Here is a 20,559-nt window from a genome sequence, read left to right as displayed (position 1 = left end):
CCATGAAGCAAGTCTTCTGACTGGGCACCGAGGGAGCTGGCTGATCAGCTTCTCAACACAAATGTTTTGTTTTTGTTGTTCGTGTCACATTTCTGTCAGGTGTGGCAGCTCATCAAGCTGAAATAATGAGGCCACGTTCAATGATAGTCGACAAGGCTTGTTAGATATTTATGTGACCATACGCATTTTCTTTTGTCGCAAAGTTTCTTGTTAAAATCGTATCATTTTTTTCTTAAGACATTTCTCACCACAAACTAGCTTACAATATTTATTAAAAGAAACAAGAACATTAATTCTGGCAGAAAATATCTGCAAATGTTTATGCAGATGGTGGAAGATGGTGAAAATCTACTACTTGTGAAGTAGATTTCACGAATCTACTTCATAAGTGGACAAATTAATTTAATTGAGGCAAAATCTGTAGGAAAGAGAGGTGGGTGGGATGTTTTAACAACCAAAGAAATTAAATGATTATTATTTGGGTTTTAGGTGTATTAATTTGCAGTTAGTAAAATTAAATAATAATTTATTTTGAATTGCACATATTTAAATATAATTCCACTCCTACTGTTGTTATCTTGACTTAAGGTAACGTGTTTCTTAGAAGTTTATAAATACAACTAATTGATAACCTTTACTGGTCGATTTGAACTTTCCTATTCAGGATAAAATAATAACAACTATCGGGAATTTTAAAAACAAGAATCTGCTGTTTATGTCAGTGAACAATGTATCTAAAGTTCTGCATGGCGCTATAGGTGTCATGTACTGAAATGAGTAAAACTTGCTGTCTTAAAGTGTGCAACTCAAAAGGCATGAGCAAAGCAGCAGATTTGTTTGAGTGCACCAAAAACTAAATGCATGTTTTAGATAAACTATTTGTACGCTGTCTGCACAGACAACAGCTTGACAGTTGGTTTCAAAGACCATCTGAGCACCTGAAGGTGTTCAAGGAAGGAGAGAAACACAAAAGTTGTTCAGCCATGCGCATCACATTGTTCTTGTTCTTATTAATCCCCAGTGTACATCTCTGTAGCACTCAAAGCAGACTTTAGCTGTCCGCCTTCTAACTTGCATGAAAGTCAAGACTGACTGGTTGTGTCATTTAGAAGTACATGGTTTCCTTACAAATGATAGTCAATAACACCTTGAATGCAATTAGGTGTAGATGAGGTCTAACATTTCTTTCTGTAGCAGAGAATTAACATCAGATTACATAGAGAAACGGTGGTACAGTTGCTAAAAATCCTGCTCCAGAATGATAATAAACCAGAGCACTCTAATCTGTACTCTCATATGTTGAGATGTAATGTCTTAATAACTAGCCAAATTGATTAAACACCCACCCACCTCCACCTTTCTGTAATGACATTTCTATGTGCCTCACCTACAGTTTCAGCAACAGTCCATTCGAATCGGATTTTCTTCATTTTGGTCCACATGTCACATAAAAACTTAATTAACTCCCCTTCCACCATCTTGTGGAATGCAGTGTGATTGGAATGCCAATGACATGAGGAGCTGCAGTGAGAGCTTTGCAGAAGCGCAATGTGCTAAAATCATGCTAATTTAAATAATTGATATCACACATAGTGCGTTTAAATAAATATTTAAATAAATAAATAACACCTCTGGTTCATAGCTTGAGTTTCTCATTAGCAGGCAAACTGTGCCGCTCCGATCTCAGGAATGAAAGTTGAGTGAAGCAATTGCAATAATTACAGAAGCGGGCGTGTGTGTGGGTGTGTGCGTGCCTGCATCAGGGAGGGTTTTGGGTCCTCACGGAAGGCAATGAGGAAGGAGGCGCTGGAGGTCTACAGGTGCATCTGATTGAGGGTAATCTGGGTATCCCTCCCCTTTTTTTATTTCTGCAACAAGCTCTGCTTCTCCTGGATGCCTTGGGCTCTGGCGGCTGCCTGGCGTAATGAGCTCCACAGCCACACAGTGGAAGATGCCCTGCAGGACAGTCCCTACAGAGCTATAATGAGCACTCCAGTGTACCAATTCATGTTCCCCACCAAGGGGCCCCAAAGCCTGCCTTCCATCAGACATGGGTGGGCACGGTTTGTTCGCCAAACCCTCCACAGCCACCATCCACTTCAACTCCTTTTCTGGGGTAATGGCATCTCTTCTGGATTCAGCATGATGTCCCTACGTGTGCAGTAGGAGGGATGGCCCAGAGCCTCTGCTTGGCATCAATCACTACATCTGGAGAGAGGTGTAAGGCAAAGGGGGCGATTGGGACCCTAGCTGCTGAGAAAGCGAGGAAGCACAGGACACTGGGATGGAGTGCTGGGTGAAGAGTGAGGACAGCTCAAGTTGCTGGGGATGAGAAAAGGTAAATGATGATAGAGGGATGGTGAGAGTGAGATAACTGACAGGTTGAGTGAATGCGAGAGTGCGAGCAAAAGATAAATTGTACAATGAGGGAGCTGCACAGTTACAGTAGAAGGGAGAAAGAGGTGTGGAGGGAAACAGAGATGACTATCTGGGTTTAATGAGATCTATGGAGGGGGAAGGAGTGAGTGAAAAGGGGGAGGGAAGTGAGAGAGTCAGAGTCCAAGGTAAGAGGAAAGAAGTGAAAGAAGCTGGGGATTGAAAGCAGAAGAGTAAGAGAGGCTCTTTTTCTAAAAAGCAAACCCTTGGTTGGTACTGGGGTGGATCTATGTGTTTAACTGCACTGCTGAGCTTTTGCTCTCTTAAACAACTGGGAGGTGGGTGAGAGGAGCATTGGGCCAGACCATAGAGAAACACTTTGAAGCTCTCTCATGCTGTGAGAAACTCTACTGGATTCAGAAAGACTGCTTTTCAAAAAAAAAAAAAAAAAGAAAACGTACAAACTGAGAGACAACAACATAATTCAAAAGTAATAGCTTTGACTTAAGCATGGATGTGTTTCAGGATTTTGGGGGGGTATTTTTTCTTGCAGTGAGTGCTAAGGATCAATATAATTAACATATTTTGCATGTTTCTATGCAGATAGTGAGATGGCAATCATGAACCCGGTGCTACAGCATTCATTAGTATTAATCACCATCACTAATTGTGGTCATGAAGAATTTTCTTGGCGAGAACAGATTCAATCTTTTTCTCAAGTTTGCTGTAGAAAACGTCATGTTTGCCAGTATTTTATTTTTTCTGTAGCACTCAGTGTGAATGCGTGGGTGTGTGTGTGTGTGTGTGTGTGTGTGTGTGTGTGTGTGTGTGTGTGTGGGGGGTGTGTGTGTGGTGTGTGTGTGTGTGTGTGTGTTCTTAGACTCTTGTGAAGTCCAGGGGTAAAAAAGGCACCCGTCATTTTTCTTCTGTGCTGCATTTATTCTACAGTAGAAGAGCAGCAGCTGGTGCAACAAAGGTTTTTTTGTTTTGTTTTGTTTTCTCAGTCCATCTAACAAATGTTGTAAATTCTATTTTCAAACTTTAAAAAATTGCACATCTTCAATTCAGATCCACAGCAATCTAAAAAGAATATATTACCATTTGAAGAAATACACTCAGGACCAGAGTCAGTGCACAACATAATACACAGATGCAGAACAGATTCAGAAGAGTAAGAAACTTTTTTCACTACACTCCTTACATATGTATCAGACAGGATTAGCATGGTGGAATGAATTGGATGCTGTCCCATTGTAAATGCAGTGTTTTTTTTTTATGTAACTTTGCATTGCTTTTCTTCTTGAATAAAATTCATGTTGAGCTAAAAAATGTCTTCGCAGGAAATGTCTCCATCTGGGAACAAGGATTATGTTATTGTTATCATCTTGTGAAGGATTAAGGATTTGTCTCAATTTGTCCCAGTGAGTTGTGTTGTACTGCATAACCAAGCAAATCAACAGAGCGCAACAATATATTGTGATGAGAAAACAAACCAAAGATAACACACAGCCACCTTTACTATAAAATAAGTGTTTTAAGAAATGCAAATGAGAACTTTGTTCTCAGTTGTTATATTTCAAATGGGGTTTCTGAAATAATATTCACGCTAGAGGTCTGAACAACCAAAGTAACCCACGTATATTTAGAAATCAAAACATATTAAACTAAAGTGGAATGACACTGGGCAAAAGTAATGAACATGGTCAGTGTGATGAAGACAACTTGAAGATGTCGCCTGCTTGGAGAAACCCATCTCATAAAATGTTCACATGTGATTTTGATGCATATCCACAAAAATGGTCTTCCCATGGTATTTCAATATTGTCCTACTTAAAAATTTATTTCAATTTCAACTTCAGGTTCTTGAGAAGAATTATCAATGAAGTACAGGCAGTCAATTATGTTCAGTGTTCCAGCACTCAATATCACAATTCCCCCTCACTAAACTTCATATTTGGTATGTTTTCTTTTTCCAGAGCATTCCCTATTCTTGATGCATGCATGATACATCCAGAAATAAAATTTAGTCTCATCTGGCCAGGCTATTTTCCTAGTAGTTTCTCCAAGTACTCCATAGTTTACTTTTTCAAAATGTTTTTTCTTCTGCTGTGGAACCTTCAGTCAGTGGTCATAAGAACATATGGGTTTAACGATTTGCTTAGTGTTTTCATAGTTTGCTTAGTATCTTTTTGCAGTCAAAGTAAAATGATTTTTTGTAATCTTAAGTAACACTGGTTAGAAACAAATATGTACTTTTCCTTATTTTTGTAGTTGTTTAAAAGTTTTACCTGCTACTGGGCCAACTGTAAGAGAAATGTATAGACACACTGATAAATAAATGGAGGATAAAGGGGAAAAAAAACCTGCTTTGTCCTTTGAGTGGAATCCAGATGCTAAAAATTCTGATGCATCCCTGTTCAAGTGGGGAAGCTGTACAAATTACAGGACAATTGACAGAAATATTGCAGAGAGTAGATGGTTGTGGCTGTTTGGTTTTTTGTTGTTCTTTTCTTTCTTTTTTTTTTTTTGCAAAAATATGTTTTATTTACACGTCAAATTTAAATATGTATAAAAACGTCTGTTTATCCAACTTCCTCTGTATGTTTTGCAACACCATTGTTGTCAATTAACACAAAACCAACACTTACTTCCACTGATAAGAAGCAATTTCAAAGTAATAAAATTAATGCCTTGTGACATATTGTAGTACTTAAATTTGTCAACATGTTTTTTTCTTTTCTGTCAGTACTCTTATTAGAAATATATGGGAAAAAAATTATATATAATGTTATTTTTTTCCCACTCCACATCTGCTTGTGTGTCTTTTTGCTCATTTTTACTGTACACACCAATAATAATGTGCAGTTTTGAAATCTGTATAAGATTAATTTCTACATAATGTGATTCATTGGTTGTTTTTGCTTGTGTCACTCAGCTTCAGAGCTGGATAAACAGACAGGACACCACAATAGAGTACTGCCCACAGGCACAATTGACCTTTGGAGTTCTGATCTCTTAATGTGTTTCTCTGTGTTGGTGCTGATAAAATCCTCCTCTGCCTTCGCCCAAATCTATAAAGCTCATTCCGAAGATGTTGGTAATGCAGAGTGGGAGACACAAATATCCTACTCATTCATTGGTCATAACCTCTGTCTCTGTCATCGATTACTCTAATAGGTGTTTAGCAGGCCTTGCATGTACCCTGGTTTGATAGCCCCTTGATGTTTCAGTATGTTTATTTTGAGGAAAAGGATTTGTCTGGAGGAGGCAGTAAGAAAATAAATGATGTTTTTTATTTATTTAGAAAAATATCTGGAGGGGGTTTGGACTGGAATGTCTAATTAAACCGCTCCCTTGTAAAACAACACAGTTGCATATATTTCTGACATTTTGCCCACTTGAAACAGAAGAAAATACAGATTTTACAATCCAACTCAAAATATGTGCACTCCAGTTAAGATGTGGACATGTGGAGATAATCCATACATTCTAAAACAAGAAACTCCTTGTTCCCTGTTTATTGGTACTGAGCAGTTGTGAGCATACAAGTAAAAAATCACTGCTGTGGTTGCTTTTTCATTAATTTCTGCTCTCCTACCTTACCTTAATTTTGTGTAGTTTGCTATAGAAACAGCTTTTTTTCTAAGATATTTCTTCAACTTGACTGAACCTGATAAAAATACAATTGAACATAGCGCCAAAAAGCTCTTTCTTTTTTTCTTCCTTTCTTGGTTGCTTTCTTTATTCCTGTTTCAGCCAAAACATTGTTATATTGATAAAATAACATGGATGGTCCCTATGTGTGTTTGCACAGTCTCTTTATCTCTAATTGTAAATGTGACCTCTGTGAAAACAAAGATAAAACTGGCTGCCACATACTTAATATACTCAGTGAGTTATAGTACCTCTCCCTTGCACAATATTGCATGTTACAGGGTGATATCCGTCCTTATTTTGTATTTTCTACTGCATGCCATGCGTCACTGATACCTAACCAGTTGTTACTGATTTTTTTTAAAAAGTGCAACCCCGCTGGAGCCTGTGCAAAGTAAAAAAAAACTTGTGGGTCCAAATGACCCCATTTTGTATAAACCAAAATGGTTTAATACAAAACAGTGTAACAGTGTAACCACTTTTAGAAAATATGTCAGTCTTCCATGGTTTTATTTATTTATCTCAGACAGGTTTTTAAAAATGAGAAAACAAGCAATCAGTTGGACAAGAAAATACATGGATAAATAATCAAGAACAAAGTAACTGGGTTATCACTACTTTTCTGTTTGACAAGGAATAGGAAGGAGTGAACACTTATTTAAACCTACTCCTTATCTCAAATGTTTGGATAATGATGCTCAAATTAATGTGATTTGCAGCTTGTAAGATCACACTAATTTATTTATTTTTTTTCCAGTCTTTACTAAATATTCATTGCAGATTAGAAATTCCTTGAAATGTAGATTGTGATTTTTTAAACTTACTAAAAATGAATGGGGGGCATTTCTCATATATGGTTTTTGCCTGGTAGATGTTAGTTAGTGGTTTAGAAAGAGAGGTTTGGCCACTAATTTATTTATGCAACAGCCCCGTTTAAGACAAATGTATGTAAATGTGTCACTGGCAGATTTTGGAGACTCTAATTGCACTTGATTAGGTAAATTTCTTTAAAAGAATTGAAAGTTATGTTTGATTATTAGCTTACAATTTCTACTTTTAGTACTTAACACAAAACTTCTAAATCTGCTGGTGAGAATTACGTCTATTCGAAATTAAATAGTAAATTGTGTTGGCTATAATTCAATCATTTTTTAAAATTTGTTGATACTGCTCAAAATTACAATATCATAAAATAGTTTAATGATTTTTGTCACTTATTTCAGAAAGTGAATCTCATATTTTTTTAAATCATAATAGCCTGAAATATTCAGGGCTTTATTTTTGAGTTTTTTAACTTTTGCTTACGGAAAATAAAAACCCATAGGTCTCAAAAAAACTGAACATTACATAATATCAGCTCTTTCAAAGCAGAAATGTTATGCTTCTGGACATCAGTCATGAGGAAGACTGATGTCCAGAAGAGTGACATCAGGTAAACCAGAAAGGTAATAGCTAAAGCAAAGCTGCTATTTCAAAGAATGCTGGCTCCATGCAACTTTCTATGCATCAGCATAGAAAGTTGGTTGGATGGAAAAAAAATGTGATGACAAAATGAGCACAAGCAACAGAGATAATCACAGCCTAGTGAAGGTTGCCAAGAATAGTACATTTAATTAATTAGGAAAGCTCCACAAGGAGTGGACTGAGGCTGGAGTCCATAGTCATCGACCAAGAAGTTTAAGAACACTTCATGCTGCTTTTTGACAAAAACCTTTAAGGAAACGGAGCAGATTTTATATTCCAAGAGAATATGGCACCTGCCCACACTGTCAAAGATCCCCAAACTGGTTCAATGAATATGGTTTCACTGTGCTTGTTTGATCAGTGGGCTTTCCTGAATACTGTATGGGGTATTGTCAAGAGGAAGATTAATGATACGAGATGCAACAATGGAGATGACCTCAATGTGGCCCACTATCAGCCAACTCTGCTTCCATTAGACTTCAGCAGAACCTTAGACTGAGCGCCTTCATACCATCATGCCACAGTGATGCACTCACTATGGCATGTTTTCATGCAAAAGGAGCCCCAACCATGTTTTGACCGTATAGAAATGAGCATAAATGTGCATTTTATTTTAGTTTTCATTTATTTGATCTAATTTTAAAATTTTCTGATACACTAGATTTTGAGTTTTCATTATTTATTTGCCATAATAATCAAGCTTACACAAATAAAGGCTGGAAATTTTTCACTTCATGACTGACTCTACATAAGGAGTTTCATTTTATGAAACAATTCATAGAAAATGTCAAACTTCTTCAAAATATTTTAGTTGCTTATGTTTTTATTTTCTCAGAGGTTTGTAAATGACACTTCATACTTCAATGTTATTTTTTGATTAGCCTGAATAAAAAGTACATTGAATTTTTCTCATGAATAACTGGTTGTTTGTTAATTTAAAAAAACAGAGTTGACTTGGATGTACTGTGGCTTAATTCATATACATTATTAAATGGAGATTATACAATTTAAACCGAGTTAATTCGTAATTCTGAACCATCCTGCTTTAAAATTTTACTCATTTTACTTGGACTCATTTTCTCACTTACCCCCTGTATTTGCACGGCTTGTTTTCAACAGTTTTTTTGTCAATGCTTGCTTTCCATTGAGGGTTCATTGCAACCAGTGAGATTATTTCTGCTTGCATAGCAGCCCTGCCTCTGATAAATGTTTGTGTTGCTAAACCCCCAATCTGTCTACATGTCCTGGTTCATGTGTGGCCCTAACTCTCATGACTGGGGTTTGGTTTGGGCCTCTCTCCCCGCTTCTAGTGTGGAACAAATTCCTGGCACAGTCAGGACCACAGGGGAAATGGCACACAGCTGGTTTGATTGGACTCTGGCCTTAATCGCCCACGTCCCTGCCATCAGCGCACAAGGAGCAGTCGCAGACATGTTAACTGTGCCCGTACAAGGGAAACTGATTGAAGCTTTCTAGATTCATTCCCAATCAAAAACTGAATTGTGCTCAGACAGATAAAAGTCTGATGTTGCTTTGTGAGATGTGTATCAATGTACATCAAGAAAGGTTTGGCGAGGCATTTGGTTAGCTGCTATAGGCTCCCGTTTGTCATACAAAGTGAACAAAACGTTTTTGTTTTTTTTTTGAGAGAGAGACAGAAAGCTGAATGTTAGATGGATAATGGTAGATGGCAGTTTACTATGAAGATATAATGCACTTAGTTTTGTAGAATTTTCCTTAGCTGTGCATGGTTAAATTCTTGGTCGAGATGGAGCATCCCTGCTTAACGGTGCAGGACCACACCAAAGCTGAAAGGGGCTCTGAGCAGGTTTTGATTTGAAAATCCTGTTGCATTTAAATCCATTACTCATCCACCACCTCAGCACCATAATTCTCAAATATTTTTAAAATGAGCATTATCTTTTAAATAGACTTAGAGAACCAGCAATGAATTACCTAAATGAAATGGACTTTTGAAGTGGTGTTTGGTTATTTGATCATTGTAAACAAATTGAAAAAGTGTTAATTCTCTGACTTGTTCATCTGCACTTGCAGTCATATCCAGTATAGAGACTCAGTTCAGTAGGAAAGAAATGGCCTATTTTTTTTCCTATGAGAATGAGTGCTTGCAAAATGAATGCAAGCAATAATTTTGCTTGCACTCACATACAGTTATACTTAATAAATTAGAATACTTGTGCCAAAAAGCCTCTTTAACCTTTAAGCAGGGAACATACCTGTTTATTATTTTTAGTTTTTAAACAAAATTGTTTAGCAACTAATTTTGTTTTTAAAATTATATATATTTTTCCTGGTCTGTTGAAATACTTTAATTTCAAATTTCATACTTTTAGCTGCAAGTGGAAAATTAACATAATTAGCAGAAATAAATGTTTTTAAACATCCGTCTGGATGTAATTACTCTATATAATTTGTTTCACTTAGTGATAAAGTTCCTAAAATAAATGTGCTTTTCAATAATATTCTAATTTATTAAATGGGTCTTTACATAAAAATGTCAGGTATTTATTTAGATTTACTGCAGTTCTATTTCACATGATGTGTGACTCCTGTTCACCCACAAGCAACTGGCAAGATTAAGATACAGTACGACTATCAAATTATAGCTCCACTAGTATAGCTAAAGGTGAAAAACTAGGAAAGCTTTGCTATGTACACATTGTACTCTTTCAGATTTGGAAAAAAAAAGAGTCTCCACTGAATTTAAATATTGTATTAATTAGTCAAACGAAATATGACTAAAATATTTACATCTGCTATTTCAAAAAAAAATAAAAAATACAGGAAATATAAGATTTCCTGTATAAATAAAGCAGAAAAAGCAACAGCCAACAATTTCTGTTTTCTATACTGGGTACAAATTCAAGGAGTCTTTTGGGAAACCCTGCTTGTGTGGAAACTCCAGGCAATGGCTTAGTTTACTCGTGCTTTGGACTCCCTCTGTAAACATGAATTAAATGTTCATCAGAACAAAAACACTTGTCCAAAATTGTACCATTTGGACAATGTTTTACTTGTCTGTGTTGCCATGATTTAGTTCACAATGTCATTCATTTTGCTGGTTTGTTTTCAATTTCAACTCTTTATGACTTCTTTATTGTGCAAGAGGAATCTGTCTTGTGATGCAATAATGTAGAATATCCGTATGCTGGTCAAATTAATTTTGGCCTGAGTCAAGAAAGTATGTTTATGTTTTGGTTAGCATGCTAACATTATTATCAGCAGCTGTTGGCAGTTAATATGCATCCTTAAAAGGCCCCAGGAGTAGTAAATGTGCAGTGTTCAAAACTTCAAACTAGCGGATCTTCTTGTCTTTCTGAGTCAGATTGCAGATGAGGAACGTGGGACTATAAATCACCTTGAAAACATGATCCAGAAGTCTAAGATATGAACATCTTAAAGATTTATTGCTGAAGTAAAGACATCATGTTGCTGCTTAGGCTTTCTGCTGACTTGGGGACATTAGATTCTTTAACTCATTTGCCAGACTGAGAGTTCTGACATAAAAAAATGAACAATTCAACCAATTGCTCATTTCTGAATGATTTCTAGTAAGGCTACAGTCCTGATAGATTTTTGTTATGAGATATGTACTGTATTGGCTCATTTACAAAGTGGCAGCTACTCTACCAGCTCTGTTTGCATAAAAATATACAGTAGAACATAAAAAAGTGGATGGGAGGCCAAATTAGACTTTATGCGAAGCAGGTTGAACTCTGCACTTGTTAAGCATCTTTTTCTAAGTAGTTGCATAACTTTATTTAACTCTGGTGTTTTAGATCATATTGTCAGTTTTTCAAACAGGTAATTAAATTAAAAGACCTCTGGGTGCTTTTCTTGTGCCTACGCACCAAGTAATTTAACGTGATTGGATGTTTAATTTATTAACAGAAAGTTTTGCCTGACCATGAGAGGCAATAACTCGCTGCTAATAAAAAATTTGAATATTCTTAATTCTCTGCTCAACCAGCTAGAGAAAGAACTCCAGGAGTAAATTGAGCAACTTGATGATAAGCCTAACAGCAAAGCAGCATTCAGGCATTTGAATGAGGGCATTAACTGTTGCTTAAAACAAGAATAATGAAGTGGTGAAAACAAACTTCTGTTTCCTTTTACCTTTATAGAAGACTGCGACGAAGGGAAAATTCTAACCTCATAAGCACATTGCTGTGACAGTAACTCTTTAGGTCATCAGTACACAGTGAACATTGTAATTGTGAACCAGAAAATTAAGCCTTAGCCCCATTTCAGCACAACCGCATCTTTATACTTAAAGCTGCTTCTTAGTCATCCATGCACAGATGTACAGAGAACACTCAAACATACCCTTTTAATCTGTTTTGTCACACACATGCATTCTCATGCAAAACATGCTATTGCAACACACAAACAAGCACAAATGTGGCACATGCATGCACAAAGCAAATGTTCCCACAAAGTAGATGAGCTCCATTCTGTAACGAATCAAAAGCATCTGCAAAGCTAGTTCTTCTCAGGCCATGGAGGCGTGCATCAGGCGGCGAAAGCGCCGGCTCGGTGTCCCGGGGTGGCTCGTGTAACACTTGGCTTACTCCCTTGCCACTGCCTGGATCAGAAAGGCCCACTGCTATCATCCCGGCGCTGGCAGCAGCGATACTGGTCTCTGAATGACAAATTGGTTAGAGAGAACGAGCAATGAGAGCAGGCCAAGAATCATACTTTGAAGAGAGAAATGTATTCTTGCCTTTCGACAAGCATGGCACATTATATGGTCAAGTGTACAAGTCTGACTCCCATCATTTGGACTGATCCAGATCCCAAAGACACTTAAAATGAGGCAAGGCTCTCTCGTCAAGACAATGCCAAAGTATTTATCTTAGAAAGTCACCCAAACTATGACAGGATTAGAACGCTTTTCATCAAGCAGTCTCTCGTCGCATGGCCTCAATTTGAGTCAAAACTGCTGTTCCGCTGTTTGAGAAATAATTATGTTGTCACACATATTTTATATATGTGGAACATTTATTTTCTAAATTGTCTTTCTTATTACTATTGGAGGTTACAGAAAGAGAAAGTTGTAAATTGTGGGTGTTCTTTTTTTCACTGATTATAGATTAAATATATATTTCATAAATGGTTCATGTGTTCAGGAGTAACACATTAAACTGTCACTGTCAAAACATATGCAAGCATTCAATGTTACTGATCTCACACCTGGCACAAAGTTTTACCATCTGTCTTTCTTTGTATTCCATTTCTTTCTTTTTTTTTTTTTTTTTACAGTCAAGACAGTCATTAATAATTTTAAAATTGATATTACCATTGTGACCCAAAAAGCTTGTGGGAATGTGTTCTGATGATACCAAATCCAAACCTTTGAGCCACAACCCTAAAAGATAGTGTGCATCACTAAACAAATCCCAGGACTGCTGGGGTCACAGCATCGGATGGGTCTGTGGTTTTAAAAAGGCACATAAAACCAAAACATTTTTTACATGCTAGTCTGTTTAGAGATGGAATATTTAGGTTGTTGCAGTTAACCTGATGATAAGGATGAATGTCATTTTGTAGCACTGTTTGGGCGCAAACATATTTCTAAATAAAAAGAAATCCAAAATAAAAATAATAATAAAAAATAGATTTGGAATGGCCGAGCCATTGCTTTAACCCTATCACAGAAACCATAGATAAATCTGACAGAAAATCTTTGAGGTAACCTAAAGAGGACAGTGAACAAGTAATGCCATCAAAATGTAATAGATTTGGAAGAACCTTTGTAAGTCACTGAAAGAGCACATCGATACTTCTGAAGTTCATTTCTGGTTGATCAGATTCAATAAAATGGTTGCCTTATGTGAACTTTATGATTTAATCCTGAAATCACATAAAAAAAAAAATTCCATTATAAAAATAAAGCATGTTGCAACCTAGTTCCAGTTGAAGCACTTTGACAATTACTATTCTATGTTTTTTTTTATTTTTTGTATGTGTATTACATTTGCTTTTTTTTTTTTTTTTTATTGTTGAACTTTACAAAATTTATGTAATGTGAACAGTGGAGAGAGTTTAGAAAATATTTATTATGGCCTGAAGTTTTTTTGCTTCCAAAACATGAAACTTTAACAGTGAGTATGGAACGCCATTGAGGGCGATTGCAAAACAATAAAAACCAGAATCCCCTGACAAAATAAGACTGTGAGATGGTTTATGAGACATTAGGGAAACAGAAAGCTTTAATGAACCACCAAATACAGAAAATGACATACGCGTACAGAATGTTTGATTATTATGTTAGGATATAAATGGTTTTTGCAATGTTGTTTGGTGTCTTTTCTAAAAGTACATAAAAAATTCTAAAGCAAGAACTCTAGCAGCAGCATTCTATGGGCAATAAAAGTAGTACTAAGCTGCCTTGTAAAAAGAAAAATAAAATCCCCCAAACAACCAAATCCTGCTCCAGTTAATCCAGAGAGGCGCTGCATTTTAAAAACAATCTCCTGCACAAGAAAGAGGCCGTTTCTGCAAAATAATAAAAAATAACGTCCCTGGTAAACAAAGAACAAAGAGGAATGGATAGTGACCATCTGCTTATTATTGGAAATGAACTGGATCTCATGGCACTTGGACAGTACATATTTAGAATCAGAATCAACTTTATGCACCAAATGTGTGCAAACAAACAAGGAATTTGTTCCAAAATTTTACACAAAACACTTGAAATGCTATGAAATATGTTGCGTTTTAAATACAACGGCTGTGTGTTTATTAATCACACTGTTTTTAGTAGAGCTTTAGCTCAAGTGCAAGCTCCCTCTGTGTCTTTGGGACTCCCCCCTCAAACAGAATGGTTATGCCTTTTCTTTATCAAATCAGTCATGACATTGCACTGATGCAATGCAAGGTCTGCAGACTTGCCATGCCAGAAACACACATACACGCACGCAAGACACCGGATGTAAACCACACAAATTCCCTCTCTCAGCACCTCCAGAATTGGGTTTGAGGTTACAGAGTATTTTACTTTTGTTGTCAAATTGCTTTGCAAATGAGGCCCACCCTGGCAGAATTTCAAAGCACTTGTGCTATATGTGCAGCTTCCTTCAGGCACTGGTTTCTGAACCTTCATCATTCTGTATGCATATGCACAGTACTGCACTAAGCGCACATGGAAGACTAGATAAACATGCCAAGCTGGGAGGAAGATGGAAGCCGGCATGCTTATGTCTTGTCAGCCTGTCCGTGTGTTGACTTTGTGTCCCCCAGCATGACTGACATGGTCTATCTAATAAAATGGCAGGTAGACAGTATGAAAGCCTTGTGGGGATCTACCCATTAAAATGATATTCAATCATTTTTTGATGGGCTTCTTTTTTTCATTGCCTGAAACCACGCCTTGTAATGATGCAAGGTCCAAGCGCTATTCACTGAAATGTTGTATTGCTTGGAGACTCATCAAAATAATTGTTGTGATATGTTAAATTCTTGCCTTGGCAATGTCAGCAATGTGAGATGATTGTGTGATGAGTACATGGAACATTTTTGTTTTACTTTGACTTATTTTTTGCTATGTATCTTCCTGCTCCATGGTCATATGTTTCAATAATGGTTTTCTCTTTGTGATGCAAGTATTGGACACAAAGATACTGCTTTGATTGCAAGTCCTGTTCAGCCTCTAAATAATAATAGTGCTTGAACTGAAATATTGCAATATTGCTCCAGGCAACTGTTAATGAACAACAGAAGGGTACAGTTTGAGCTGAAGTGGGGATTAAAGAAATTCAAACCTAACTTTGTCTTTCAAAGGCGCATAATAAACAGTGGGGTCACGTTCTTTAAACCCCAAGCAACTGTGTCATTATCCTTAAAGAAGAGAGCCGTGATGTCTTCCATCTGAATTTGGAAATCAGTACAGGTTTCTAAACCTACTGAGGTTTTAGAAACAACCTTATGTTTTTATAAACACATTACAGTGATAAATAAATACTCATGATATCAAATTTCATCATCCAGCGTTCTCACCCTGCCTAACACATGTAAGCTTCATTCCTTTTATTAAAGTGTTAATAAAAATAAAAAAAACACACTCAAAAGATGTATGTGTATTATACTTGTTACATTCTGAATTTCCACTGCCTGTCAAGAACTATTCTCAAATTGCAGAGAATAGGCAAGCCAGGGGAAATCCATTGAGAGGGATGGAGACAGAAGGCACGAGAAAGAGAATATATTTGGAGCTATGTTCTGTAGATCAAAAACATGGCAGTCACATGATCAAAGGCATTTGATAATCCTTGAACTACATTGCTCCTTTAATCCCAGTCAAAGAACTGTATATTATTGGTCGTTTTGAGGAAGGGGGTAGGATAGGGCTGCAGTGTTGGGGTAGCAAATGGAGCTAGAAAAGAAGTAACTAACTGATAGGAATACAGTTTACTGAATGCTGTGCTGCACTTTAGCACAGGCTGGGCAAGATCACAGTATAAAGCCTCTTTGTATGTCCACAAAATAGAGGCAGAGTCGTTGGGGGTGATGAGCACAAATGTGCCACAAGTCCCTGTCCACTCTGCTCTGAATGGTGCTTTTGTTTCTCTTCCGTGAGGCTTCTTGGGGAAGCAATGAATGTGACTACATTGTTATATATTACTCCTGCTACATGAACCTGTATTGGGGGTATACATCACCCTCCACAATTATTGCCAAGGATGCCTAGAAAAGCCCCAAAATAAATAAGTGCAATAGAGACTTGGTGGCCCCAAGATGAAAATCTTTTCTGCAGTTCTTTTACTGAGAGTTTTGGGAATTTTATATTTCTTCTATTTTCTTACTTGTAATGGTGAGAAAAACTTACAGTAGATCCCAACTGTGTCTCACGGTTAAAGTTGTTCATAAACTTTCTGAATATTGTTCTGATTATAGACTCAGGCTATGTTTTTGTAGTTATTTCCTCACTTATTAGCATTGGCACATACCTGCCTCATACTTGAATTACTTATTTTGTTGTCTTTTCAACTTTTAAGTATTGGCTAAAAGAAAGAGGCACCTGTTTCACCATATTTACAAAACAGACATAGGCTAATAAACTTTTCCACATTTTATATTGTTACAAACCCAAATACATGTATTGGTATTCAGGGGTTCCCTGTTGGCTTCACATTCATCCAGTATTCCCTGCAAATACTGCATTTGCTTGAAAAAATCTCAACCAGCAAATCAATAAAGCGACAAAGAGAAAGACATTATGAAGCAAAGAAAACGTATGTAAATTTGTGTTCTTAGACATTTTCCAACCAATCTGACTCATCTTGAGTTATTTGGTAAAGAAAAATTGGCCAATGTTTACATCTGTGATTGTGCAAAGATGCAAAAGACCTGTTCCATCCATCCATCCATCCATCCATCCATCCATCCATCCATCCATCCATCCATCCATCCATCCATCCATCCATCCATCCATCCAGTATTATAAATTTTTTGTCCCTGGTGTCTATCTCCAACGGTCAGCCCAAAAGTCTTGAAACTGAAATTCAACAGACATTCTGCAATGTCTTGTCTAACAGACTCTGAAAACAAATGCAAGCCACACTTTTTAGATCTATATCATGACTGAAATTATTACAATTAAATCAAGTGTCTCTGTTTTCCATTGAAGAATTAAGCTGTGCTTAGTGTTGGTCTACCAAAAAATCCCAATGAAATAAATGGATTGTAGGTGTAATATGAAAATGGTGTGAATGGTGTGTGAATATATTGTGTGACTACATCCATTTCATGAAATTATCTGAGTTGCCAATAATAGTGATCTAAATGATTTCATGTAAAGATGAATGGGAGTTTCTTTCCCCTCTCAAAAATTGTACTTGATTTCTTTTTTCTAACATCTTCAGAGACAGAATGTGACACAGCGATAAAAGGTTAATTTTTTTGTGCTTTTGACACTTCAGTGTTGTCAATGAGTGTGCAAGGTGTTGTATGTCCCTTGTTGTTCAGCACAGGTAATTAAGACTGTTTATGAGTTGTAGGAGCCTTTGATGGAAGGTATCAGGTTGAAGAGAAAAAATGTTTTTAGGAAGAGCAAAAGCATTTTTACCAAATCAGCATGTCTCCAAGAAGTCAGACGAAGAAACCTCATTTTTCAGTTATCGTTCTATTTCCTCAGAAAATTATTTCTGTTATATATCATAGAATTGTGCTCTCTGGGCCTCATCAAATTACAATAACCACCCGCAGCACTCTGAAAATACAAAAACATCAATATGTGGTGTAATCAAATGCCCTCTGTTGCAAGCTCTGTCAATGTCGTTTCTTTATCAGATACAAAATGTCAATGACCAAAGTTGAAAAGTGACAGCTGTTTTTTGTGTTTTGTGCTCTCACTTTGGTTTTCTCCTCTGAATGTGCCATCCTCCATATCTCTCATAAATCTGAGGATGAGCCATTAGCTGTTTCTCACAAAAGCTGCACAGTTTCCCACTGATGAAATACTAATGATTAATAATTTGTGTCTGCAGGAGTGGGATTCAGTAGCACTGGGTGACAAAGGCATGATGTGTGAATAAAAAGTGACATTTAACCAAGCTTGAAGAATGAAATGAGAATAGAAACTTTAAAATAAAACTATCGCTGTAGCTAAAAAGTGCATATTTATATGTACAAACAAATGGAGGGACTTTAAATCATCTCTGGCTGGCATCAGGGATTCTTACTTAAATGAACAAAAGTCCATTTTGACTTTAGAAACACATTTTATACCATCAGTCTTTATTTCATCACATTATTTGTGCTTTTTAATGAACCATGTGAAATTTAAAAATTGACATAAAATACAATATATTTTAAGTTATTTACAAGCTATAGTGGAATGAATTGTGTGAGGCTGTTCTTTTTCATTTCTAACTTATTGATTAACCTTCAGTTGAAAAGGGCCAAATTTTCTGTACTGAAAATGCCTTGGTCACTTCATAATTAATTGGGAAAAAATCACTTTCTTTTCCATCTTTAAAATATAGCAAGGAATTTAAAATGGACTGTTTTGGAAGCAAAGTCTGGATCCAAGGTCGGGTAATTTCATCACATCTCTGAGGAAAAACCAGAAAAAAAAGAACATTGAGAAAACAAACAAAACCCATTTTTTGCTCATATTCCAAAAGAAGGAAAAAATATGTGCTTGCTTGTCGTCGTTAAGATATCATGTCTACGTTACATCCCCAATCTGTAGGGAAAATTTTGTCTGCTAATTCTACCGTCACAGAAAAAGCCATTTAGTCATTTATATTTTATACCATGGTGTTTACGTTACGCTGAAAGCCTGCTTGTTTTTCTTTTTCTTTTTTTTTTTTCCTCCTTCGGCTGCTGCGGCCAGTGAGGTGTTCTCCTCCTACGCGGCAATGAAATATAGATGTTAAGAGTCTGGAGAGCTGAGTGTCTCATCTGTCCTGGTGATACCATAAGGCAACCATTAATAGTGTCACAGCGCATCAGACATACCACAGGCACATAATTGGATATGAGGACATAACTGAAAGCACCTGCTTGGAAATCAACAGGGCCTTCCCAGGGGGTAGACCCTTAGTAGATTTCAAAAGACATTTTCTGAGCCCATCCACTTTCCTGCTGGGTTTGGCCTCACCCACTGCTCTTTTCATTTCTCACCCAGGTCAGTTTAAAAAGGCTTGTTGTTTACTCCTTTTTTTTGTGCAGTTGCTTTGTGAGAATGCAAATACTTTGGATCTCTGCATAATCACAAGCAGCAGGACCATCTGTTGTTGCCTTGTTGGCGTACCTTGTGTGTACTTTTTAATGGTGTTTTCTTGTGTCTGAGTGATGTATTGGTGTATTAACAATGTGATGATCATTTAACCTCAAAAGGTGCTACCAGGACTTTGCAAAAGTCCTGAACATATGCTCAGTGAAATCTTCTGACAAAGAAGGATTTATAATCCATGTGGAGAGATAGAAATATGGAGAACTGGAAAACAAAGGCAAAAACATGAAATTTATAATCAGGATAGTAAAATGGTCAAGGAGAGAAAATATTTGCAGATTCTAGTGTTTGGGCAAAACACCAAACTCCATGGTAATCACAAACTGGTGCATATTAATAATTTAAAAATAAAAAAGGGATTTTTTTTTTAGGGAATTCAGTTAAAAGAAAAGTGATACTCATAGACTACAAAGATGTATTTGCAATGAGTGATGTATTTCAAGCATTTATTTCTGTTAATTGTGATATTTCTTCATTGAGAGCCCTCAATTATTCTTCTCAGGAAGGTAGAATATTACAAAACACCAATTTAAAAAGCCCATTTGAATAGTATTAGCTTGCTTATTTAAACTTATACGCAATGCAAACTCCAAATAAGATTAAGCTACTAAAGGCCATTATAAAAGTTCTTGGCAGTTCAGTGCCGTATCCAACATTGGAAAGTTTAGTGAAAGGTAAAACTTCTGATAGAAAAATGTGCTTATACAACAACAGCCTTCAAAAGATTCTAAGTCAAAGCAAGATTGTGTTTGATTTTGAAAATTATCCCGCCTCCCCCACACTTCAGGAGGTATTGTCAAGAGTATGACAACGTACCAGACCCAACAGAAGAGCTGAACTTTTTTGCTCAAGTAAACTAGGGTTCCTTGATGCTTCAGCTGTACAACAAGCTGAATACCTTCATGCCACACTGCAGTATCACCTTCAAAAGGAGCCACAACCCATCAAATACGGTGTACAGTACTACTCCAACATCATCCAAATTACCATTTTCTGAAAAACTGGAATTTGTTTTTGCATTAGCTGAAAATCATAGGTAACAGAATTGAGAGTTTTATATGTACAAATTAAATTTTTTGAATTGAATTACTGATATAATTAACTTTTCAGAGATATAAATTTGAAAACCTGTATGTCACTCATTTGTGAGACCCTCTGGATAAAAATGTCTGGGAAATGTTACGTAAATCGCCTTATTCCCCACTAAGTGAGGCTTGGAGAAATGAGGCTCCTGAAACATTTAAAATGTGACGATCAACAAAAGCTGCTGCTTCTGGATTAGTGGGTGGCAGAGAGTGGAAGTG

General features: G+C 36.6%; 1 protein-coding gene across 5 annotated transcripts in view; it reads left to right on the top strand.

The window, feature by feature from the left end:
• The window catches only part of pcdh11 (protocadherin 11), a 203,360-nt gene that overhangs the window by 91,292 nt on the left and 91,509 nt on the right, over nt 1-20,559 (top strand). The gene's annotated exons all lie outside the window — the stretch shown is intronic.

The sequence above is a fragment of the Poeciliopsis prolifica genome, unplaced genomic scaffold (assembly GCF_027474105.1).
Source record: "Poeciliopsis prolifica strain line A6 unplaced genomic scaffold, Auburn_PproV2 SCAFFOLD009, whole genome shotgun sequence".
Lineage (NCBI taxonomy): Eukaryota > Metazoa > Chordata > Actinopteri > Cyprinodontiformes > Poeciliidae > Poeciliopsis > Poeciliopsis prolifica.
The sequence above is the reverse complement of the archived record's forward strand: the minus strand, read 5'-3'. Positions and strand labels throughout refer to the sequence as shown.